The sequence below is a fragment of the Taudactylus pleione genome, unplaced genomic scaffold (assembly GCF_031769625.1).
Source record: "Taudactylus pleione unplaced genomic scaffold, aTauple2 ptg002215l, whole genome shotgun sequence".
Lineage (NCBI taxonomy): Eukaryota > Metazoa > Chordata > Amphibia > Anura > Myobatrachidae > Taudactylus > Taudactylus pleione.
In genome coordinates this window covers 85,491-112,618 of record NW_028286608.1, presented here as the reverse complement: position 1 = coordinate 112,618, position 27,128 = coordinate 85,491, and positions in this window count along the sequence as shown.

The following is a 27,128-nucleotide window of genomic DNA, read 5'->3' as shown; positions in this document are numbered from 1 at the left end:
TAGCACAGGGTTAGTATGGTACAGCATCCTGCTTCTGTATAGCACAGGGTTAGTATGGTACAGCATGCTGCTTCTGTATAGCAAAGTGTTAGTATGGTACAGCATGCTGCTTCTGTCTAGCACTGGGTTAGTATGGTACAGCATCCTGCTTCTGTATAGCAAAGTGTTAGTATGGTACAGCATGCTTCTTCTGTCTAGCACTGGGTTAGTATGGTACAGCATGCTTCTTCTGTCTAGCACTGGGTTAGTATGGTACAGCATGCTTCTTCTGTCTAGCACTGGGTTAGTATGGTACAGCATGCTGCTTCTGTCTAGCACTGGGTTAGTATGGTACAGCATGCTGCTTCTGTATAGCAAAGTGTTAGTATGGTACAGCATGCTGTTTCTGTCTAGCACTGGGTTAGTATGGTACAGCATGCTGCTTCTGTCTAGCACAGGGTTAGTATGGTACAGCATGCTGCTTCTGTCTAGCACTGGGTTAGTATGGTACAGCATGCTGCTTCTGTCTAGCACTGGGTTAGTATGGTACAGCATGCTGCTCCTGTCTAGCACATGGTTAGTATGGTACAGCATGCTTCTTCTGTCTAGCACTGGGTTAGTATAGTACAGCATGCTGCTTCTGTCTAGCACAGGGTTAGTATGGTACAGCATGCTGCTTCTGTCTAGCACTGCGTTAGTATGGTACAGCATGCTGCTCCTGTCTAGCACAGGGTTAGTATGGTACAGCATGCTGCTCCTGTCTAGCACTGGGTTAGTATGGTACAGCATGCTGCTTCTGTCTAGCACTGCGTTAGTATGGTACAGCATGCTGCTCCTGTCTAGCACAGGGTTAGTATGGTACAGCATGCTGCTCCTGTCTAGTACTGGGTTTGTATGGTACAGCATGCTGCTTCTGTCTAGCACTGGGTTAGTATGGTACAGCATGCTGCTCCTGTCTAGCACTGGGTTAGTATGGTACAGCATGCTGCTCCTGTCTAGCACTGGGTTAGTATGGTACAGCATGCTGCTTCTGTCTAGCACTGGGTTAGTATGGTACAGCATGCTGCTTCTGTCTAGCACAGGGTTAGTATGGTACAGCATGCTGCTTCTGTCTAGCACTGCGTTAGTATGGTACAGCATGCTGCTTCTGTCTAGCACAGGGTTAGTATAGTACAGCATGTTGCTTCTGTCTAGCACAGGGTTAGTATGGTACAGCATGCTGCTCCTGTCTAGCACAGGGTTAGTATGGTACAGCATCCTGCTTCTGTATAGCACTGGGTTAGTATGGTACAGCATGCTGCTCCTGTCTAGGACAGGGTTAGTATGGTACAGCATCCTGCTTCTGTATAGCAAAGTGTTAGTATGGTACAGCATGCTGCTTCTGTCTAGCACAGGGTTAGTATGGTACAGCATGCTTCTTCTGTCTAGCACTGGGTTAGTATGGTACAGCATGCTGCTTCTGTGTAGCACAGGGTTAGTATGGTACAGCATGCTGCTTCTGTATAGCAAAGTGTTAGTATGGTACAGCATGCTGCTTCTGTCTAGCACAGGGTTAGTATGGTACAGCATGATGCTTCTGTCTAGCACTGGGTTAGTGTGGTACAGCATGCTGCTTCTGTCTAGCACAGGGTTAGTATGGTACAGCATGCTGCTTCTGTCTAGCACTGGGTTAGTGTGGTACAGCATGCTGCTTCTGTCTAGCACAGGGTTAGTATGGTAAAGCATGCTGCTTCTGTCTAGCACAGGGTTAGTATAGTACAGCATGCTGCTTCTGTCTAGCACAGGGTTAGTATGGTACAGCATGCTGCTTCTGTCTAGCACTGGGTTAGTATGGTACAGCATGCTGCTTCTGTCTAGCACTGGGTTAGTATGGTACAGCATGCTGCTTCTGTCTAGCACAGGGTTAGTATGGTACAGCATGCTGCTTCTGTCTAGCACTGGGTTAGTATGGTACAGCATGCTGCTTCTGTCTATCACAGGTTAGTATGGTACAGCATGCTGCTTCTGTCTAGCACTGGGTTAGTATAGTACAGCATGCTGCTTCTGTCTAGCACAGGGTTAGTATAGTACAGCATGCTGCTTCTGTCTAGCACAGGGTTAGTATGGTACAGCATGCTGCTTCTGTCTAGCACAGGGTTAGTATGGTACAGCATGCAGGTTATGTCTAGCACTGGGTTAGTATGGTACAGCATGCTGCTTCTGTCTAGCACTGGGTTAGTATGGTACAGCATGCTGCTCCTGTCTAGCACTGGGTTAGTATGGTATAGCATGCTGCTTCTGTCTAGCACATGGTTAGTATGGTACAGCATGCTGCTTCTGTCTAGCACTGGGTTAGTATGGTATAGCATGCTGCTTCTGTCTAGCACAGGGTTAGTATGGTACAGCATGCTGCTTCTGTCTAGCACTGGGTTAGTATGGTACAGCATGCTGCTCCTGTCTAGCACAGGGTTAGTATGGTACAGCATGCTGCTTCTGTCTAGCACTGGGTTAGTATGGTACAGCATGCTGCTTCTGTCTAGCACAGGGTTAGTATGGTACAGCATGCTGCTTCTGTCTAGCACTGGGTTAGTATGGTACAGCATGCTGCTTCTGTCTAGCACTGGGTTAGTATGGTACAGCATGCTGCTTCTGTCTAGCACTGGGTTAGTATGGTACAGCATGCTTCTTCTGTCTAGCACCAGGTTAGTATGGTACAGCATGCTGCTTCTGTCTAGCACTGGGTTAGTATGGTACAGCATGCTGCTTCTGTCTAGCACAGGGTTAGTATGGTACAGCATGCTGCTTCTGTCTAGCACTGGGTTAGTATAGTACAGCATGCTGCTTCTGTCTAGCACTGGGTTAGTATAGTACAGCATGCTGCTCCTGTCTAGCACTGGGTTAGTATGGTACAGCATGCTGCATCTGTCTAGCACAGGGTTAGTATGGTACAGCATGCTGCTTCTGTCTAGCACTGGGTTAGTATGGTACAGCATGCTGCTTCTGTCTATCACAGGTTAGTATGGTACAGAATGCTGCTTCTGTCTAGCACTGGGTTAGTATAGTACAGCATGCTGCTTCTGTCTAGCACAGGGTTAGTATAGTACAGCATGCTGCTTCTGTCTAGCACAGGGTTAGTATGGTACAGCATGCTGCTTCTGTCTAGCACAGGGTTAGTATGGTACAGCATGCAGGTTATGTCTAGCACTGGGTTAGTATGGTACAGCATGCTGCTTCTGTCTAGCACTGGGTTAGTATGGTACAGCATGCTGCTCCTGTCTAGCACTGGGTTAGTATGGTATAGCATGCTGCTTCTGTCTAGCACATGGTTAGTATGGTACAGCATGCTGCTTCTGTCTAGCACTGGGTTAGTATGGTATAGCATGCTGCTTCTGTCTAGCACAGGGTTAGTATGGTACAGCATGCTGCTTCTGTCTAGCACTGGGTTAGTATGGTACAGCATGCTGCTCCTGTCTAGCACAGGGTTAGTATGGTACAGCATGCTGCTTCTGTCTAGCACTGGGTTAGTATGGTACAGCATGCTGCTTCTGTCTAGCACAGGGTTAGTATGGTACAGCATGCTGCTTCTGTCTAGCACTGGGTTATATGGTACAGCATGCTGCTTCTGTCTAGCACTGGGTTAGTATGGTACAGCATGCTGCTTCTGTCTAGCACTGGGTTAGTATGGTACAGCATGCTTCTTCTGTCTAGCACCAGGTTAGTATGGTACAGCATGCTGCTTCTGTCTAGCACTGGGTTAGTATGGTACAGCATGCTGCTTCTGTCTAGCACAGGGTTAGTATGGTACAGCATGCTGCTTCTGTCTAGCACTGGGTTAGTATAGTACAGCATGCTGCTTCTGTCTAGCACTGGGTTAGTATAGTACAGCATGCTGCTCCTGTCTAGCACTGGGTTAGTATAGTACAGCATGATGCTTCTGTCTAGCACAGGGTTAGTATAGTACAGCATGATGCTTCTGTCTAGCACCGGGTTAGTATGGTACAGCATGCTGCTTCTGTCTAACACTGGGTTAGTTCGACAAAAATACTGTACATTAAAACACTACATGAATAAAAGAAACAAAGTCTGCAAAATGTGTATGTATTCAGTGTGCAGTATATTTGCAGTGCACACTTTATATTAACTGGATTGCAAGATGCCACCATGAATTAGGAGAACAGGGGAAAGTGTGTACAGTTGTGGAATATTTTGCTTCTAAAGGATTACTATTGCTGTGTGTTTTTGATGATATTTTACACTTGCTCCTGTCACACTACAAATCACATTGCTGTATGCTGAAACTTTCAGATGAGAGTACCATGCATTGTGGTCACTCCTGGGCACTGCCATGGCTATATATATACTGTAAGTGCTTTGTTGAACAGAGTGAATATGCTGCTGTGTTCTGACAAATCAGAATGTCCCAATGTTTTCCAGAGGCAGAGACCAGCCATGAACTGTCCTTTGTGCTGTGACCTGTAAAGGTGCCTATCCAGTAGATGACCTGAAAATCTGAACATCTAGCTTTCATATCTTCAGGTCACTAAGGTGCAGGCACCACACTGAGCAGCGTTCACTGAACGTCATTCAGTTATGGAGCCCGACCTCCTATCTCTGAGCATGACGAACCTGATGAGCATCTCAGGTTGACAGGCATGTTTAGTAGACAGTCGGGGACAGCATGGACCCAGCGTGCACATGCATCACTGGTCCTTGCAAGGAATCCAGTACCCGAATTTGTGACCAATGTAACCAAAACGTCCTGTGTGGAAAATTCACAAATGAAAACCTATAGTCTTGTTCTATTCCTCAAAGGTAATTCTGAAAATGAGTTATATTTTGAGTTATTATCTTGCATTAGGATGAAACCATGAGCAACTAGTCGTAGACCAGAGAGTGTTGCATAGTGCTGCCATGTTGGTGCATAGTGCCAGTCACTCTGTGCAGGATGCTGACTTGGGATCCACCAAAAGAGCACTAGTCCTTCAGGCTTCTCCATGTTTGGACACTTGGTATTACAGGGTTTTATTTAATAAGTGAGGATGTATCTAAGGCCGACATGAGGTGTTTTGTGATTAAAAGCATTGCCCTTTTTTATTTTGGTCTGACGTCCCAGTAAGCAGCAGCTATTATAAGCCACTGCTTAGAAAATAAACCCCATACACCGAGAAACCATACTTTCACCTACTTCACAGCATACAGACCCCTGCCTGATGAACCAAAGATTTTATATTTTGATTCATCTTCCAATAAGGCCTCATCCAGTCTTCAGTAGCCCACTGACATTACTCATTACTAATCTAGCCTCATTTTACTACTGCAGGACAACTGTAATTTCTTAACCCGTTACTTTTTCTCTGGTAAAGGTTTGTTTTTGCAACTTTGAAAAGTAAATTCATTTTCAATTATTGTTTTTATCCCCTAGCAGTATACTGCATGGCTCTATACCATTTCAGGTTATTTACAAGACTTTAATTGCTCTAAATTAATTAAAATCTGGAAAAATGGGTGTGTTCAAAAACATGTGACTGGCAGTATATGTGTATCTCTAAATGGTGGATACTTCAACACTCACATGACTTTTGGGAAGGGACATACATTGTAATGTAAATCTTTCAATATTACATTTTGAACATAGACATAATGAATGACTGACACTGTAAAATTTATAGAGATCCCTAAAGTTATGTAGAGATAGAAGTTTTTTTTCTATTAATCAAAGGCTACTGATTGCAGTAGAGGAGGGTGATGATGGGAAATGATTTATTTATTTTCAGAAAAGCTTTTTTCCCACTGTTAAGTAAATATAATTTGTTCTTCTAATTTCGAATAATTTGTTTAATTATCTTTTTTTTTTAAATCCAATCTGCATTTGGAAGCAATACTGGGTCTCTTACTGCTCCCACCCTTGTGAACTGCTCATCTGCCCTGGCTGTTTTTTTCAAGCAATAAATAGGCCAAATATTCTGTCACTATTACTTTAGGTGGACATTTTAGTACAACTACACATAACAAAGGTCATAAAGCATCATTCAGTAATGGATCCATGTATATCCCACCTGCTCGTACAATTTCTCTCCTGTCTAGTGTCTACAGCCTGGAGAACTCTACTGAGGATGACCATGACTCATTAGTAATGTTTACTAGGAGAAATTGAAGGTTAGGAAGAACCAGAAAAGGAATAGAATTAAAATCCAAAGTTCTTCTCAATTTAAGAGTCTTTTCAAAACAGGTCTAGTTATTGAGGGATAAGAGGCCATGAAAGAATCAGTTTGAATCATTTTAATAGAAACCACAGTTTAATGGTTTTTCATACAAAATATTTTACTTTTGGTCAACATTTTGCTATTATTATATTCTCTAGGACTTCTTCTGTTCCCAAGTTGGGTCCATTTTAGTTAATCAGTCTTAGCCACTTAAATGACATTTTTTTTCAAAAAAAAGGTCAGAATTATTAATTTTCTTTTTAATTTAATAAAGTTTGAAAATGTATTTATACACATATATTTAAATGTTTAAAAAAAAAATGAAACCTAGAGGATGCTTTGCACCCCGCCTGTGTTCATAGGGCCTGATTCAGTGATGTTTGGGAATCTGTGCAGGCACCAGATCCATTCTGCGCATATGCAGAATGGATCAGCAGCAAACTGTCAGTGGTTAGCTTTCTCCTGCCATTTAGGGGTAGTGAGGGGGCGACGACAGCCTCCATTATTCAAAATAAAGGTTTGTCGCCACCGATGGGGGGGAGGGATTAACATATCAGCACAGACAGAATAGCTAAACTGCTTGCGAGCAGCTAAGCTATTCCAACTGAAGCTGAATCAGGCCCTTAGGACTCTATTGTAAAATCAGCTTCCACTCCACATTAGAAATAGCCCCGCCCAGTAGCAAAAAATCCCAAACATCACCATTGACCCCCTAGTGGGAATAGATCCTACTATAATAGCCCCACCCTCGCCCTTAGTATCAATGGGCCCCCACTGTACCTTCATTTGCAATTTTATAATGTATCCCACAGGCCATAAAAAAGGTTTGTGGGGCATACTTCCCCCAGTGCCTAAAGACAACCCCCTGATTACCACTTCTACCCTTGTGTCCAGGGCCACAGAGAGGTGTCCCAGGCCCGGGGGAAGGAGGCATTACTTAATCAATGGTGGCGTGGCCAACCCCCTGATTACCACTTCTACCCTTGTGTCCAGGGCCACAGAGAGGTGTCCCAGGCCCGGGGGAAGGAGGCATTGCTTAATCAATGGTGGCGTGGCCAACCCCCTGATTACCACTTCTACCCTTGTGTCCAGGGCCACAGAGAGGTGTCCCAGGCCCGGGGGAAGGAGGCATTGCTTAATCAATGGTGGCGTGGCCAACCCCATTAAAAAAACAAAGAAACCCTTCTGCAGATGGGAAGGAAGCACTGTGAGTCCCCCAGCCTGGCACAAATCTATGGGGGGGTGCGATCAGTGTCATCACTTCCCCCACTGGCAGAGAAGATGGGTAAGGGGGGGCAGCATTAGACCCTCGCCCCCACCTGGCCCCTTCAGCAAGCCCAGACCTGCCCCCCCTAGATCCTGCCCCCCCTTTGTGGAGCCCCTGTCTGTGATGTAGCCCCACCCCCTCTCCTTGTTGCAGAGTATAGCAGGGTCTGTGGCAGTGGGGGAATGATCATCAGTCCTCTCTGATGCAGCTGATTTCTGCACACACATAGATCAGCATATTTGTGCTCAGAGAAGAACTATGTTCCCCAATGTGAGGAAATGAAATGTGTGTTAAAAATTTATTTGCAGCATCTCAGTCGTTGCAGCGATTAATTATGTGAGGATTCGGGGTTCTCTCAATCACCCAGACACCGAGCAGATGAAATCTATGTGATGGTTTATTTTTTCACAGCACACAGCAATAGGTAATATGTAAGGACACGTGGTAAATACAGTGAGCAGACAATTTGCAGGTAGCAGTCCAGATTGGGCCAGTCTCAGCAGCATATAAAGTCCCAGAACAATTCCACAAAATAGCTAGAGATGCACAGTCCCACATGTAGAAGCTAATCACAGAACACACAGCAGTGATAGTCCCTGGGTACAATCAAGCATTTCCAGGACCCCATACAGTAGAAGCTAATCACAGAACACACAGCAGTGAATAGTGTATAGGTCCTTGCAGAATTTCCAAAGTATAAATCCACACAGAACTGGTGATGCATTCCATTAGCACCTTGGCAGAGCAAGACTTCTTAGCAAAAGTCAGCGACTAACATCTGGAGTTGCCTTCAGTGACCTCTTTTGAAAGCTTCTAATTTCCCATGGTATTGTGACCACCAAGGGGGAGTTGCACCATTTCCTGATTTGTGCGTGTCCCTTATCTCCTACCTCCCCCAGATATTACTTCCCTGATGAACACTTGCTGGGTTGGCTCCATGGAGTCTGCCAGGCTCCCGTGAAGCACAAAAGCAGGCAAATGGAAAGACGTGCAAATCCTGAGCGTTCCCTGCAGAGGTGGGAATTAACTTAGGGGATCTTTTGTTCTATGAGCTGTTACATTGCTCTCCTGGTTATGAATAAACAGACATATGGACAAGGGCTAAACAAAGGCTAAACATCAAGGTCTAGACAGTACTAAACATTACATTTCCTGCCATTCTTACAGTAAATAATATACCTGATAATGGAAATGTGTGTCCTGAGAATGATCACACATACACTAGGAGACATGTAGGGGAACACAAAAGGGCTAAAAAGTTAATTAATCGCTGCAAGAACTGAGATGCTGCAGATACATTTTTAACACACATCTCATTTCCTCACACCCTACTCACACTTTTAGTTTAGGTGCATGTTCCCTGGAGTTCCATTCACAAAACATTCTGGGGCACAACTATGGGAGTGATCTAGGTAGTCAAAGACCACAACATCCAAGAGAGCTGGAGCAGGAAAGGAGATCCAATCTGCAGATATGCAGAACGGATATCCTCCAGTACAGATGGGGAAGCAGAAGGGTGGCACTAATGCACAGGATGCAACCTGGTCATGTAGAGCAATCCTGGCTGTGGATGCATCCCATGTGTTACTGATTAAATGTCTTTTGGTGCAACAAATGATAATCCAGTAAACCATAATCCTCTGTATTTCCTTATTATCCTGATACATACCTTCCGTACATGTATAATGGTTTATTTTGGCAACTGATGAGTGTAGGTAAATATCTAGCAGAAGGAGCACATTGTCTACAAGACTTCAGAGCATACATTTCACCTCACTTGGCTGGCACAAAACCCAGACTTCTTAGTAAAGAGAAATATATAAAAATGTTAAGTGTCTTTAAAATAAAAAAAATGGTTCAAGATAAACATTAGGATACATTAAAAAGGACAAGCAGTCTTTCTTATTAATTAAATACATTCCTAGAAATTCCAGGATAAACTAACAGAGTTGAAATTTTAAACTGTATCATCTTTGTATTCATATATCTTCATATTTAATTCATGGGTTGTTTGTTAGTGGAGAGTTTAAATATGGACTTAATAGAGACCAACAGTCTATTCAGTTAATTAAATACATTTCTGGAGCTACAGATAAGTTATTTTCTAAAATCACACCACACACCCCTCTATTTCATGCCACAGTGATGGATACAGTTATGCGCCATGTTATCGGCAGTTCTCTATACTACGATGCATATGGCAACTGCACAGAGGCTTCACTGTACCACTCTACTCAGTCAGTGGGGTCATTACTGTTAAATACTGAAAAGTGCAACCATGAAACGGAGTTGAATGTCCCAGTGCCTGGTCTGGCCATGCTAGAGAGAGCAACTCTGTGTCTTAATTTTATTTTTAATATTTTGCAAGATGTTACAACCTGCAAGTTATAGATTTACAGAACTGCTCTTGAATAAAGAATGTTAACAAAGCTATTGTAGTATATGCATAACTATAATGTGGTGCCCTCCATCATATTCATTACTGTAAGTGTATTGGTTGTAAATAATGTAAGATGACAGATCTTTAAATTAAGTGTCTGCCAATGATGCATTAGGTCTTGAGTTGGAATCTGCCCTGAATTTCTTTGTATTTATTTTTTAAAATTATTGGCATTTTTTATTTATCTTGTGTATTTTTATACAGTTGTGGGGGTGGCATCTTTCTCTGCCATGTGCTTTTTTGTAAGCATTAATATTTTTAATATAAAAGCAATAAAATAAAATTTTGACTTTGTATTTAATTTTCGTGCCACCATATTTTTTTTTCCTACTGCCTTACTGCTGATTATCAATGGGGATTTCTCTGTTTTTTTTGTTCTTTTTTAATTGAGTTATTGATAGGGCATGATTTTTAGCAATAATGGAAGGTGTTGCAGACCTCACCCTTTAGAATCTCCTCTTATTCATGGTAAACAATGACCTTCGTAGGATATAAGGAATTATATGTTGTTATATTATACAGTACCTAGAAAGTGCAATAAGTTTTGTGGACTGATGCTAAATGTTCATTATGAATGGCATGAGGGATTTAGTGTGGGGTTTTGTCTTGATTATATTTTTTAAAAGGAATTTGTATCTTAAAAATGAGCTCACATAAAATGTCTAGACAAACTATGCATAATAATGTTAGTCTATATATGAATAAATTATAGAATAAATTAATGGTGTACATGAAATTACCATATACAAATATCAATAGCAAAACAATCACAATAGGTTGAACTATAATATATGTTAAAAATGGTGCAGTGTCATAGTAAGTTTAGTAGCAATTTCACTATATGGCACATAATAAGAAACAAAAGAGGGAGATAAACAATAGGTAAATTAAATCCTGAAGGCAGAGTTTTAGATAAAAACAAAAACAACTGAAGAGTATTGGATTACATTCTGTTGCTTTGGGATTGATTGTTTGATTGATTGATTTGGGAATTGCTGTGTCACAGGGCTAGCAAATGGTTGTAGAGGAGATTGAACCAGGGGAGTGTATTTAAGGAGTTGTATACATTATGTATTGTAGGTATTTTTATTCAAAAAATGTCCAACCCATTTTTGCTTTCTGTTTGCATATTCCTGTTGTTGGTTTGTAATGTCCTGTCCTGTCATCTGAACCGTAAGTGAGGAAAAAAGAGGCCATCAGAATGAGGAGGAGGATGATCAGATGAATTGAGTGTGTTATTATTATATAAAATGTGGTTTATGTGATATGCGCTAAGTACAGTATAAATAACAGCTCCTGCTGAGTTTGTTAATTTTGAATATGTAGAAGGAGCACTTTTCAAGTGTAGTATTATGTGGTAGGGTTGGAGGAGAGGGGTATAAATAAGTTACAATAATATAAATAATTAAAAAATAAATAAACAACAAACAAACAAATATACAAAGAAATATTTAAAATGTATAAAATAAATGGATAAAATGGTAAAATTAAATAAAATAAAATAAAATGGTATGGCAATGCTGCAAGAGGAAAGTTTAATAGTTGTAGTAATACCATTGGATTTTTTTAGCTCTTTATTTGTGGAGCCGGGTATCAGGGGTTAAAGATGGAAATTGTTCTGCGGGCGGTCAGGCTTGTTTGATGTAGGGAGACACTTTGATGGTCTAACTACCTTGCCCGAAGCCTACCTCTCTCTCCTGGCAGCAATTACCTCTACCAGGCAGTGATGTTTCACTTCCCCATCAGTGATCGCGATCTTTACTTCCAGTTTGGTGACTGTAGGCGTTCCCACTGTACAACACATTTCATGCAGTGGCGCACTTTGTCAAGGATAGTGTAGTCTTGTAATTGGTCCCTATATATAGCAGGGTTTTTTAATAAAACTTTATTTAATTAGCTTTAAAAACGGAAGTAATCAGCCAGAACTTGTTTACAAAAAGGCAGCGTGCAGATGTTTAGGTGCATTTGTTCTGTAGTATTGCCAAAAATAAAAAAAATAAATTAAAACTAAAAGTAGAACTAATTTTGGATGAAAAATAAATGGTAAATATAAAAATAAATTTAAATAAAGTTAAAATAAATTATAAATGAAAAATAAAATTAAAAGAGGGGGTCAATTTAGAAATAAAATAGGTGAAGTTGAAAACCATTATATAAGTAAATCAAAGGTTTTACTTGAAGATAATGAATATATCATATAGAAAAACATTTAGATTAGATGGATTGTGTGGGTATGTGTATGACTAGGTTTTGAATGCATGAGTTTCAGAAAAATTGTGGGTTATACAAAGGCATTGAGCTCGATGTCTATGTTGAGGCCCCTTGGTTTTAAAGTTTGGAGTTTATATATTCACTTAGTTTAATTTTTTTTTTATCTGTGAGCAAATTGCCTCCACTCCAGTGTGCAATTATTTTCTGGATTGCAGTAAACTTCAGTCCATTCATATAATTATTGTGTGTGACTAAAAAGTGTTTAGACACACTGTGTGTGAGTAGTCCTTTTTTAATATTATAAATGTGTTCAGCTAAGTGTGTTTTCATCTTATTTTTTGTCTGTCCCATATATTGGAGTCCACAAGGGCACTCCAAAAAATAAACAACTACCTTGGTTTCACAGGAAATTTCATGGCGTATCTCATAAGTTTTGTTTTTAAATGTTGTTGTCTTTTTTGTTGTCTTTTTATTTGTAATTGAGTATCCCTTAAAGTTTAGGCAGTTCAGGAATCCTTTTGGTTGGGTTCTTGTTTGCTCAATATTTTCATCAGGGATTAAGCTGGATGTGAGTTCTTATCTTAGATTGTTGGTTCATCTGTATATGATTTTTCATCTAACATCCAAATGTGCCAGTGTTATTAAAAATGTCTTCAATTTGGTTATGGTTGGAGCTGTATTTGGTAATGAATGGTATGGATCATTTTTCCTCATCTACTTGTCTCTGTTTGTATTTGATCATACCGGTTCTGTCCAGTGTGAATTTCTTTTTTTATTTCTTGACTCTGGTCATTAAATGCTTTTTCACTTGTGCAATTTCTCTTAATTATTCTTCAACTATTGTCGGTGGTGGATACTACTATATGGTAAGATATTATTGCTGTCAACTTTATATGTTTTTATTAAAAAAAAATTCTCCATTATATTGAATTCCAGGTCAAGAAAGACTATGTTTTCTTGAATAGTTGTTGTTGTGAATTCCAAAACAATATTATATTCATTCATATATTTGGTGAATTCATTTATTTCTTCTTGTGATCCCTCTCATAAAAAGAAGAGATATATCTGTGCCAACATATTAGGTTTTCGCTGTATTTATTATTTTGTCATATCATGTTGTCTTCCCATTTTGACACAAATAGGTTTGCATAACAGGCTGCAATTGAAGTCCCCATTGAGGTTCCTCTTATTTGTAGAAAGTAGCCATCATTGTACCAGAAGTAGTTGTTGTGTAAAATGTAATCAATTTGTTCCATAATTTGTTTGTTTGGTACTTATGTTTGAGTGGTTAGGTAGTGTCTTGTGTATTCACATCCCAATGTGTGGCAAATGCATGTGTATAATGATTTTACATCACTAGTGCACAGATGAAACCATGAGCAACTAGTCATAGACCAGAGAGTGTTGCATGGTGCTGACCCTTTGGTGCATAGTGCCAGTCACTCTGTGGAGTATGCTGACTTGGGATCCAGCAAAAGAGTCCTAGACCCTTAGGCTTCACCTCCATGTTTGGACACTTGGTATTACAGGGTTTATTTAATAAGTGAGGATGTATCGTATGCCGAAATTGAAATGGATTTAAAAAGCAAAACATGAGGTGTTTGTGATAAAAAGCATTTCCCTTTTGACTTTTGGTCTGCCATCCCAGCAAGCAGCAGTTATAATAAGCCACTGCTTAGAAAATAAACCACACACTGAGGAACCATCCTGTCACCTACTTGACAGCATACAGAAACCTTGCCTAATGTACCAAAGATTTTACATTTTGATTCATCTTCCAATAAGGCCTTAATCCAGTCTTCAGTAGCCCACTGGCAATACTCTTAACTAATCAAGCCTCATTTTTACTGCTGTAAGACAACTGTAATTTCTTAACTCGTTACATTATCTCTTGTAAAGGTTTGTTTTGCAACTTTGAAAAGTAGATATATTTTCAATTTTGTTTTTATCCCCTAGCATTATACTGCATGGCTCTGTACCATTTCAGGTTATTTACAAGACTTTAATTGCTCTAAATTCATTAAAATCTGGAAATATGGGTGTGTTCAAAAACATGTCACTGGCAGTATATGTGTATCTCTAAATGGTGGAAACTTTAACACTCACATGACTTTTGGGAAGAGACATTCATTTTAATATAATCTTTTCATTAAAGATTTTTTGAATTGAGAGCATTTGTTAAGTTTTCAATATTAAATTTGGAACATACAGATAATTGAATGACTGTTCACTAAATTTTATATAGATCACTGAAGTTATGTAGAGATAGAAGTTTTTTTTTCTATTAATCAAATACTTATATATTAGTATAAATGGTATAATGTATATTGTAATGGTTTATATATATATATATATATATATATATATATATATGTATATAGGTAAATGTATAATGTATATTGGTATCAATAGTATATATATATATATATATATATATATATATACTGTATAATATACACAACGAGTGCCCCCAAACAAAGAGAGTCCTTTCTTCCCCTGTTTCTTGTCATATGTTTTACTCTCAGGGGTGCACCCCCACGAATGTAGTTCCTGGTGAGACAATGTCTCAGAATTTACTTTAATTAGTGGGCTACATACTGAATTTTTGATATAATTATTGTGTTATTCATTTTGACTTACCTGTGCTTCGGTTTTTCCTCCCAGTTGCCCTTTTCCCATTTGTGATAAAAATATGCTGATTAGTAAATTTTAGCTTTTAATCATAAGCTTATAGCAATGTCCAGTGATTACAATTCGACTTCAAACATGATTCTTAGTAAATTTACCCCCTCTGTGTGAAAACAGCCATGAACCAGAACAGAGAAATGGGCCCATTTGCTAACAGTGTATTCGAAACATAATTTGCACCAATTTGCAGCAATTCTGTAGAAGCTTACATTGCTTAAGTTGCACTAGACTTAAAAAAAAAAAACTAACTCCTGAAACATATAACCCAGTATTCCGATTTTCTTTCTTTCATGATGATTCAGTCAATGCCCTCATAGGATCCAGATTACAACCTTCCTCCATGGATTTATCAACTGTCACTATATCATAACCCTTTTCATTAAATTGTTCCTTTAAAAAGCTCTCACAAGCAGGGCCCTCCTCCCGTATGTGCTTTTCCTTCCCTCACTCATATGATCATCTACTGAAAACTCTCCACAAGGGCACCTAACACTTGGTAGCTGACGCCCTGGTGTTTTTTTGAGTGTTATGATCGCTGCAGCAATTTTTATAAACTGTTCTTATTCTGTATTGTCTTGTACTGTAATTCGCTATTTTACGAGTTTGCTCATTTGTAAATGTACTTTGTGAGGCACTGAGGAACCCTTGTGGTGCCATATATATAAAGGATAATAATAATAATAATAATAATAATAATAATAATAATAATACATTTGCTTTATTACTGTCACAAATTAATTTTTTTTAGCTTTGTTTTGAAACCTGATCAATCTTCTCCTGGACAGCAGCAAAGATTGCACAATGGGGTAGATGTATTATACCGGCACTTAACGTGCCGCTATAATGCGTCCCGCTTTGCCTCTTTACTGAAGTAAAGCAGGAAGCACTACCAATCAGATGTATAAACATCTCATCGGCCGGAGAGGGGGAGCGTTAACTCCCCCTCTGGCGCTACCCGCTAGAGACAGCAGCGCATCAGCCTAGTGCTGATTCGCTGTGTCTCTCTCCCGGCCGGCTCCACTGAGCATGCGCGGGATCTCGCAAGTATCGCTAGATCCTCGCGTGGAGCCCGGGAGCCGGCAGCCACCACAGCAGGGACAGCGCTGTCCCTGCTGTGGGGTTAGGCTAATGCCAGGCTGTAGCTGTCGATAAAGACAGCTACAGCCAGCCAAACGGTCATGCATTATGACTGTTCATACATAGCCCTGCCATCGGCGCTGCTATCTTGCAGATAGCAGCGCCGATAATGACAGGGGTGCATAGACCCCCGATCATACATCGGGGAGAAGCGGTATCAGCGCACATAATGTGCGCTGACACCGTTTCTGGGCTTCGTACATCTCCCCCAATGTTCTATATCAGACATCAGTATTTCTGGATTGCAGCTTTTTCAGCCAGCCGGAAGGAAGTGAGAGTTATTTTATTTTCTTTACTTTACAAAGTAAATGAAACTGAAAGCTCTTCTTACTTTAAGGGGTACATTTTCTAATGGTCAGTTTTCCAAATGTTTCAAAACTGATGGACACCGACTGCTAATGACCAAATATTTCTGTTTAAAAAATGCAGATTCATCAACTTTCGAGTTTCAGCTTTACTTGAAACCCCATGTTGACATCTGTCATTTTTTGCAGCTTTAAATGCCATCAGTTTTCATTTTTCAATTAAAAACAAATGACAACAAACTCAACCATACAGAAGAACTGCACATATCAGTAATGACAATAATGTCATAGGAGCCTCAGGGGAATGTTAGAACCTGGAATAAACACAGCTTAGTAATTCATAGACAGGTTAGTTCTGTGAGCATCAGGTTCCTGGAATTCAGTCATCTTTGCAGATTAGGAGCCTGATTCATATAGATGGACAGTATTGCACAGCTTACCTCAGCTGATTCAATAGCTGGTCACTTCCAAGGCCAGGAAATCTGCATCTACTGACGCAGACCCTGGCCTCAATCCTCCTGTAAAATGGAGGGGTGTCATCCACATTTTTGGGAACAGTGACCAGCAACACCACCGTTCCAACCCCCAAATGCGGCAGCATGTCAGTCATTAGAGAACTTTGAGTGAGAATGCAGGACCCATTCTGCACATGTGCAGAACAAATCCTGTGTCTGCACAGACCCCTAAACATCAGAGATGTATGCTTAAATTCAGGTTAGTGTACATCTCTGAATCAAGGTCTCATCCTGCTGGGCTTCATTCCAACTCCTGGTTATAGCAGCCAGGACTAGAATATTGGTTGTTTTTTTTTGACTAGTGCTTATTGGAAGTTAAGACCAAATAGATAGTTTCCATTGACCTTTTGTTTTGGGTTGTAATTATTCCTATTCTGTCTTGTCCTGATGCATACTTTACATGGATGCCTGTTCTGAGCTATTCAGTGAAGTTCACCTGCCTATGTCATTTGGAAATCCTTTTACATGCTGATATTACTCTAATGTGAAGTCAACCTGGATTCTTCAAAAGATATGCTAAGTATATTTCTGCAGTGCTAGTTATTTGTGCCTTTTGATAAGAAATGTTCAGCATTTCATTACAGTATAACTAATCAGGTGTACTTGGAAGATCTACTTAATAGCTTGCTGCTGTGTAAAGTATGTGTGATGTTCAGGAAATCCATTATCTGTCATCAATTCTGTTTTAAAGAATTGTTTGGTATTTATCTACAAGGTAATTAACTGTGCATTCAGAAAATCTGTTATTTGCAATCAGTTCTCTACTGTGGAAAATACTTGTGCTGTTGGAAAGAACTGTTCAGGATATCTCCTCAAAATGTTTTAATGTGTATTTAGACATCCTGTTATATGTCATTAGATCTCTGTTGTGAAAAAACTTGCACTATATGAAATAATTGTCAAGCAAAACATTTAACAATGCTATTGTGAAAACAGTTAAGCATACTCTTCAGTGCAAGTAAAAGAGACCAGCACTTAGTGTTGCCCAATATATCTAATGTAAATGACAATTTTTAGAGAATGAATGATTATTCAAGGTTAAACATTTTTAAAACAAATATATATTCTATAATCTAAAATAGTAACAATACAAGGGTCCAAATATAATGGGTGTGAGTTTAATCACATGTTTTTAAGTTGTGAGTATCACTCTCATTTCACATACGTAGTAAATAGGTAGTAAGGTTTCAGCCACATACGTTGTTCGCATATGACATTTCGAGATAAAACTCCCAGGAAAAGCCACAAACTTTAGATCAACGAAATGCGAGATTAAATTCTGCAAGGAAACTGACACAAACAGGGCCCATTGGCAGGGCAAAGTCCCAAGAATTAGGCATCATACACACTATATAAACCCCTGAACCACCATTTTGTGCTTAGATATGGAGCAGAATTAATGACAAGAGAGGTGTGGTTCTGTGCCAACAGAGTGATGCAGCATGGCAAGCAGGAAAGCTGGGGGAGCTCAGCAGAGGCTGGAAAAGGAGAAGGAGGATCAGGAGGTGATTGTCAGGCAGAGCCACAGTCAGGAGAAGGAAGGTTTGTCTGACCAGGAAGCATAGGAGGAGGATGATAACACAGAGGTAAAGGAAGAAAATTAAGATGAGGGGGAGGATGAAGAGGATGCTGAGTCTATTGGACCTTTGTCTGGGAAGATGCACTGTAGATGCAATATTCACTTGACTTATGAAGAAAATTCTGCACTGGTACATGCTATGGTACCACTGTTCACACATCTCCATGGAGAATGCGCACACTGTACCCCCCTGGCCAGAAAGAAACAAATGTGGCTTGGCATCACATAAGCTGTTAATGCTGTCAGTAGCTGCAAACATGATGTTTACAATGTTAAAAAAAATTTCAATGATATCAAACATGTGTTAAAGGGCAAAATGGAAGATGAAGTTAAGACTCATGGGGGACGTCACATCCCTAAGACCCATGGGGGGGCGTCTCATCCCCATAGACTACACATCTTATGAACAAGAGCTCAACCAGATCATTCCACCAGTGATCCTACCCAGTACTCAGATTAGGAAACAGACAAACCTCCAACACCTGCCCCTATTGGTGAGTAACTAAACGATACTAAAATTACATATTTGGACTAGCATAATTTTATTAAGTGTTAGTGCTGCTCTATTACTGTACAATAAACTGCTGCTGTAGAACAACACATACAAATATGCTGTCACATAGTTTGCGCACAGTACTAATGTTGCATTGTTTGGTCATGCTGGGATTTGTTGTGATACAGCACTTTAAGATTTTTGAGGGTAATCAATAATGTTAGCAAGTATAAATAGAATGTAACTTAAGAATATCTTATATTTTGGGAGAAGCTAGCACAGAAAGGTCCATTGCACTGTTAGGTTAGAAACCACAATCCTTTTTTGGTTTGCACTGTTGTTGTTTTTTTGGCTTTACATTTTTGGCAACTACTAAAAATTTTTGTTGAACACATGTAATGGGGCAAATAATAATGTCTGGAATTGATCCGCAGCTGCTCCAGGGAGGAAGAATTCCACATCTAAAAGGGCTCATCCACATATGGAAGAACACACTGCAGGTATGGGCTAAAATAGAAATGTGGGAAAAACAAAAAAAAAATGGGTTATATACATTAGTATTTACTGTCAACATTGCCCCAAAACAAACATGTTTTAATGAGGGCAATATTCTTATATTTTAATACACTAACTTTATAATAATTTAATGTGGCCACAATCTGCAAACAATGCAGAAGCAATAATATTGTCTAGCCACCCCTTTACAAAAGTAAAAATAACAATTCTTACCTTATTTTAGGGCCATCACGTCCACATCCACAAACTCCACAACTCCATCGTCAGGAAGAAGATGATGATCACAAGATTGTCTTAGTAACATTTGATCCCGGCATGGTTGTGGATGAAAATACAGAAGTGGTTACTAACAACAACCAGCAAGTAAACCGCAGATCACCAGAGCCTACACCTACACCTCAATAACCCCCTTCTGTAGAGGAAATAGCTTTGCCCCTTGATAGTTTTAGAAATAAGCAGATCTTCTTTATGGAGAGACAAACACAACAAATGGATTCCATCAATCATATGTTCAAAAAAATATCATGTGCTAACAGAGTTTCAGAGGGTACACAAATTAGAATGGCTAACAATATTGATGTAAGGCTGCTTAACCTCACTGAGGCTATTCATTCACAGACTAAGGTACTTATAAACCATATACATAGAAACCACCCTTATAAATCCTGTGTTTGCCCCTGAGGGGGGTGTATTTTGACTGTTCACACTGGGAGCTCCTCCCACCTCTAGGAAAAACCTGGCCCTTGAACCAGACAGCAACCTGTCACCACGTGTTTGGATCTCTGCTGCTGCTAAGAGACTGGTTAGTGAGATTAAATCAAGACTATTTGTTTTCCTTAATGGTGCTGGTACAGAGCATACACACTTTGAGATTGTGCTATGCATGGATTCCTACTAAAGAATTATATTTATTCAAGCCGTACATTATACTGGTAATTTGGGACTCCATTATGGAGCATATTTAACCAATAAGCAGCTATAAAACATTAATGTATCCATCACCTATGACAGGTATACAGGCAGATTTATTGTGCATACATATGGATATTCCATTTACTGAATTGAATATTTTTACACTGGTTTATAAAGAATCTTTTTTAGATGTAGATAGCTCTTATTGTTATATGTTGTGTGGTTTGTTGTTTGTCATAAATGTTGTGTTATTGTTTAGCAATTTTTGTGTCTTGATTGCATCATTCTGTCATAACAATACCTCTGTCATCACATTATAAGTACAGCACCACTTGTATTATAGGATCATTGGCAAATTTAATTTTAGTAGTCCCCCAATTTCATTTATATAACAAAATGCCAAGCGTGGGACTGGATTCTAAAAGAAAAATGTATGAAATTTCCTTGAAAGCACCAATTTCTTCTTTCAATTCAGTCTCTGTGAAGGATTATTCCAGTATTCGAATTTTAGGAGCACTCCGGAATTAATAACATCTAGGACAATAATTACAAAATGGTGTATTTTGGAAGCGGCAACTTCTTAGCAGGTTAGAGCTGGGCTTTACATTGAATGTCAGTACCACTTTAAATGTTCAGCTCCAACCTAACCAAAAAGCAGTAGGATATAAAAGTCACGGCATCCTAAGTATACATTAGCCCTTATGGTCCATCTGTTGGAGTGCTTGAATCCTCAGTGATACATACTATAAAATAGGATTGTGCAAGGGATTACTCCAATAATAGAACCTAAGGAGCAGGAAAAGAGAGGAGGGGGAGGAGGAGGAAGAGGAAGAGTAAGAGGAAGAGGAGGAGGAGGAGGAGGAGCTTATCAGCTAGATTTGATTTTTGGTTTTTAAAAAACACATTAATATCTAGAAATCAAGAAGCACAGACAGAGAATATAAGCATATTAGATCAGGCACCTACATGATTTAATTTACAATTGGTAACCCCAAAAGTGTCCACATATAACTGGAAGTTTCCAGGATATTTAACAGGCACATTGGAATTTAAGAATTTTCTAGAAGAACAGTTTAAAAGTTATGAAATGATAATAACATACACAAAGAAGAGATAACAATATGTTGGGTAGTATCCAAAGTGGTACTAAGATGACAAATAATGGCATATGTTTCACATAAAAAGAAACAATTCAATCAGAAATGTATGATGGCTAGCAAAGAATTGTCACAGTCCTACAGCAAAATTTTGCAACAGAATACTGAGGGTACAAGACAGAGATATTTAGAAAAGAAAAAAAGGTATGACACATTGTGAACAGAAAAATCGCAACTGTACTTATATAAACAAAAACACAAGTACCATAAATGGGGAAATAAATCTGGTAGATTATTAGCAAATATGGCAAAAACATCACTGCACATATTGCAGATAAAAAATAAGGTAGGAATTACATGAGGGAAATAGAAAAAATATTTCTTAAGTACTATAAAGACTTATATAAAGAACAGGAAGATGATCCAGGATCTGGGCTAAAATTTCTGAAGGAAGCAAATAGGACATCGTTAATGGATCCCTATAACAGAAATAGAAATATCAGTTTTAAATCTTTAACAAATAACAAATCAACTGGCCCAGATGTATTTAGCTCAGAATACTATAAGATGATGATAACACAGATAACACCTTACTTAGTGGCTCACTACAACTACCTATTAAAGGGGGGTAAAAGCCCAACAGGATTTTAATCAAGCATGGATCATTTTATTTTTAAAACCTGAAAAGGATCCCATGTTAACACAATCATATAGACCAATTTCCTTACTAAATCAAGATTTAAAATCTTCACGAATATCATAGCAAACAGACTTCAAACAATCTTTCAAAAAACTATACATCCATCACAAACTGGATTTATAAAAGGTAGGAATTCTGTGCACGATATGAGACACCTATTAGCAGTACTGACCAAGACACGTCAAGATATGGATAAGAACACAATTATTGTCAGTTGCGATGCCGATAAGGCATTTGACAGAGTCTCATGTTCACATCTAATAAGAATACAACAGGGGCAGGCATTCGGTGAGGATTTTGTGACAATTTTTAAAATGCTGTATAGAACACATACATACCTTACAATGAATGGATTAAATACTCCTACATTCCAGTTATATAGAGGAAAAAGGCAGGGATGCCCTTGGTCACCACTGCTATTTAATTTAGCAATTGACCCACTGATTAGAAGAAGCTTTCTTAGAGATGAGTGGCAAAGAGTGGAAATGGGAAATCATGTTTTAAAGCTATCTGCTTATGCAATTAATTTACTATTATACATTAAAAACCCCAAAAAAGCTATCTCAGGAATTGTGATATTATTAGACAAATTCCATAAAATATCTGGATTTCTGGTAAATTATATCAAAACAGAGACATTAGTGTTGCACCCAATGAGTAAGAAAAACCGGAACAGTACATTTCCATTTAATTGGGCAGCAAAAACTATAAAATATCTGGGAATAAATATTACAGCAAATACAGAGGAATTATATTTAGCAAACTTTCCAGATATAAATAGAAGAACGATATCAGATTTTGAAAGATGGAAACATCTACCATTATCATAGAAGTAGAAGTCACCTAATAAAAATGATGGTCTTCCCTAGAATTTATATATATTTCAAATGCTTACAATAATGATGTTAGATACAGATTTAAAGAAATTGAGACAGGCTTTTAGTAAATTTATATGAGCAGGGAAGAAAACAAGAATATCACTATAAAAATTAAACCAAACAACCAAATCAGATGGTATTAATTTACCCTGTTTAAAAACATATGCTATAGCAGCAAATTTCTGATATGCAGCAGACTGAAGAAAGAACACAAATGAATTTGCTGACACAGGATTAGAACAGGAATAGAACAGGCCTTTTGCCAATAAACACCTTTAGTAAGCATATTTCATACACAAACAATGGATTCACAAATAACAAAGAATGTATTAATATATACTACTTGTTTAGTTATGGAGATTAGCATGACACTCAAAAAGGGATTAGCATGTAATGTATCATTTTTTTTACCCCTGGGGCATAACCCAGGTATTGATACAGGACTCACTTTAGCGATGTACATAAAATGGTATAAACAGGGATTGAGATATTTTCACCAAATAATAGATAGGATTAATAAAATTATTCACACACACAAATATATTAAAGAAAAATACCCATTGATTAAAATACCTTTATTTTCATATTTTCAAATAGGAAGTTATGTAAACACAATAATATCACAGATTTTTGAATGGGGTGTAGACTGTGGTTTGAATGACATGCTGCTCCGCTGTTCTGGAAATGTAATATACACATCAAAGATATATAGCCAGATACACAGGGTGATAAATCTAGAAACAGAAATAATGGGTTTGGCAAAATGGAAAAATGTGTTTCCGAATCTAGATCTAGAAGATATGATTAAATACATAGTAAAAATGAATAAACATCCGGTGTTGGCATCATATACAGAAATACACCTTAAAAATTCTGCATCGTGCGTACATCACGCCAAAATTAAGTGTATAATGGGCGTCCCTACAAACTCACAATGTTTTAATGTAATGAACCAGAAGGACAGAGGGAGATATAATGCATTGTTTATGGGAATGTACTGTATAGAGGTAAATACATTTTGCACAGCAGTACATGCGTATATTGGTACAGTGATAGGGATAATATTTGAATGTACACCGAAATGGGCAATATGAAACCATATAGATAAAACCAACGGGGATAAAATGTCAAAAGGGGAAAAGCAATGGTCAGCTAAGATTACAGCTATAACAAAAAAAATCATATTAGCAAAGTGGATACCCCCAGATCCAATTGATATTTCATTATTATCCCCAGGTATTTCATATGTATTTAAAATTGAACGGAGATAAATGTCATATGTCAAAGAAAAAATAATTGAAAGGTTCTGTTCCATATGGCTATATATATATATATATATATATATATATATATATATATATATAACTTATCAATAAAAGAAAAGAGGGATATTTATAGTGAAGTAACACAAGATGGTGCATAGAAGAAGAAATATCTATAGGCCATATGTGATATTTGGATGTTAAGATATAAACATTGTAGGGTAGTACAGAAAGTAAAAAGAAGGTTGGAAATAGAACAAATAACATTGTGGCAAAGATAAAAGGAAAATCTGAATAAGATTATGTTCAGAAGAAATGATAAATGTATATATATATATATATATATATGTGGAATATGTTTTATAGTTCTTGTAATATGAAGTTTTGCGAATAAAAAAAGGAGGAAACCCTCCAAAAAAACACTGTTTTCTGGGCATCCATAAATTAGCTGCATCCTTGCTCGCAGCAGGAGAACCCTCTGTTTGTCTGGAGACCCTCTATGTCTGCGGCACTTTAGACTTGCTCAGAACGTTGATGGCCGTCGGATCTTGGTTCAATGTTTCTGAGGTTTCTGATTTTATGCATGAGTGGCGGATGTCTGATACTTTCATTGGGCACCGTTAAAGTAATACTCTGCAGACTGCAGGAATCGGTGATTTTGTGCAAGGTTGATTTTGCCTTTTAAATGACTGCTAGGGTACTTTAAACTATCAGACAGTCTAGCAGGGAACTCGCCGATGCCTGCAGTCAGGCTATTACATTTTCCCTGGCGTCTCTTATCCCTGGATGGTGACTGGGTCATTAGCATATATTTTATAAAATTAGATCTTTGAGAGACTGCAACTGTGAATGCATTAACATCTACATCTGATTCAGTCCCTGTATCAGGAAATTGCTAAATAGAAAGCGTTGAGCCTCCTACAGTTCTTTATGAATTGATAAGGTATACAGCCTGATGCTACTGTATCTATAGCTGGAGATATATGCATCTTGGGTTCCATATAACTCTATGGTGCCCAATTTTGACTCCTGAGGATTTCATTATGTGGACTGAGCTATGGATCCAGGATTATTGATACCAGCAGCATGCTCAGGACTCAAATAAATTATCTTCCTCCACCTCAGATTATAAACGTTCTCCACAGACCATTCCAAATGTGTCTACTAATTAGCCTACAACTCTTCTAAACAATGTCAAACGTATTCATCAGTTCAGGTGGTAGGCATCACCATGGGCTTGAATATTTGAAAATGTACCATGTTTGAGTTCTGTACTAAATTTATTAACAGCCTATTATCTAAGAGTATTACAGACAGTGGCAGAATTAATGAAACATTAAAACAGATTCTGCTTATGTCATATCGAAAGGGTTCCAAATTGAAACAAATATTGTATCCTAACTTGTGGCAAAATGGTTTGTCGGGAACATTCCAGACTTGGCTGTTTCAGATCTCCTCATTGTACGGCATGTCATAGCATGATACTGTATTGGGATCTTCATTCTCATCTCCTCATAGATGGTGTAGAATCAACATAAAATACTGGTTTATGTATATAGTTATATATATTTATATATACTTTAATGTGCCCTTGTGACTATTTGAATGTCAAAAAGACAGACACTTTACACTTACAAATTTAAGTAGTAGCCTTTATTTATAATATTGAGAACATGAGAACAAAAGGTTCTCGTCTGGCTTCCAATGTGTCAGAGTGTCCAAGCATGAAATCTCGCAAAACCCAAGGTACCATATTTTTAGACTGACCCATCACAGGAGACAGGTGACATACAGTATATTTAAAATTATACCATTTCCATGGAAGAAAGAAGCTAATTGAGAAAGTCCTTCACAAGTAATATTCCAGCAAAGTTACAGCCAGTGGCTTGTCTAATGCTCATCCTAAGGAATTAAATCACTTTCCTCAGCTGGTTATAAACAGGGAGCTGCCATCTTTGCCAAGATGCTGTCAACATTCTGCACAAACGAATACAGTAATAATTTTCTGTACCTATTTATGCCAGTCTCTAGTGCCATCTAGTGCTCAACAGACCACGTTCTTGTTATTACTCTCAGTGCAAAGCTTCTTATGCTGTAAATTCTGTACACTGGGATAACGTGTTACTTACCAGGGCAGTTTTTGCACATATGTAATTGCAGCGAGCCCACAAAAAAGGGGCCAACTATTACTCTCCCTTGTTAGAGCTTAGTAACCTTATTCAAGGAGAAGATTCCAATAATGTAACAAAAGCAGAGAGACAGCACAGGACAACTGTGTAACTAATGATTAAACAAAATGTATATAAATCTTTATAACAAATTCTAAAAAATATCTCAAATTTAAAAATAGACCAGTGTGTGAATAATATCAGATAACAGTTACTGGCGCTAATTCTGAGTCACATGCTGCTGTGACTGCTTTAGTGTATATTGCCAAAGTCACAGCTGCAACTTTTTGATAATACTTGTAAAATCCCCTCCCCCTGGTGTACAAGCTTCTGAATGTGCAAGGGTAGGGGCACCCACTTTGTGCATCTGCAGTTGCAATCATAGGAAACACCATTCGAACTTACACCAGTCCCATGTTAGATTAAGATGCACCCGCAGTTGCTTTGTGTAAGAATCAGTCCCACTGACAGCTAACATAGGTATTATTAAATTCTTATGAACAATGAATATGAATGAAACCCAATAGCAATGTCTATGGGTCAAATGGAATCAAAAACATCCTGAACAGACATATTTCTCATCATTAACACCAATATCTGACAAGTAGAAGGAATGTTCTCAAACAAAGGAACCTGTACAAATGTACAGTGATGATACAATAAATATTACCCACTTTTGATTGTAGGTGGAGGTTGGTGGAGTATGTCAAGGGTAGTTCCACATAGAGTAAATGAAACAACGGTACTGAGTGAAACGAAGATGTGGTTCCAGTCATGATAAACCTGTGTGGTGCAGCTC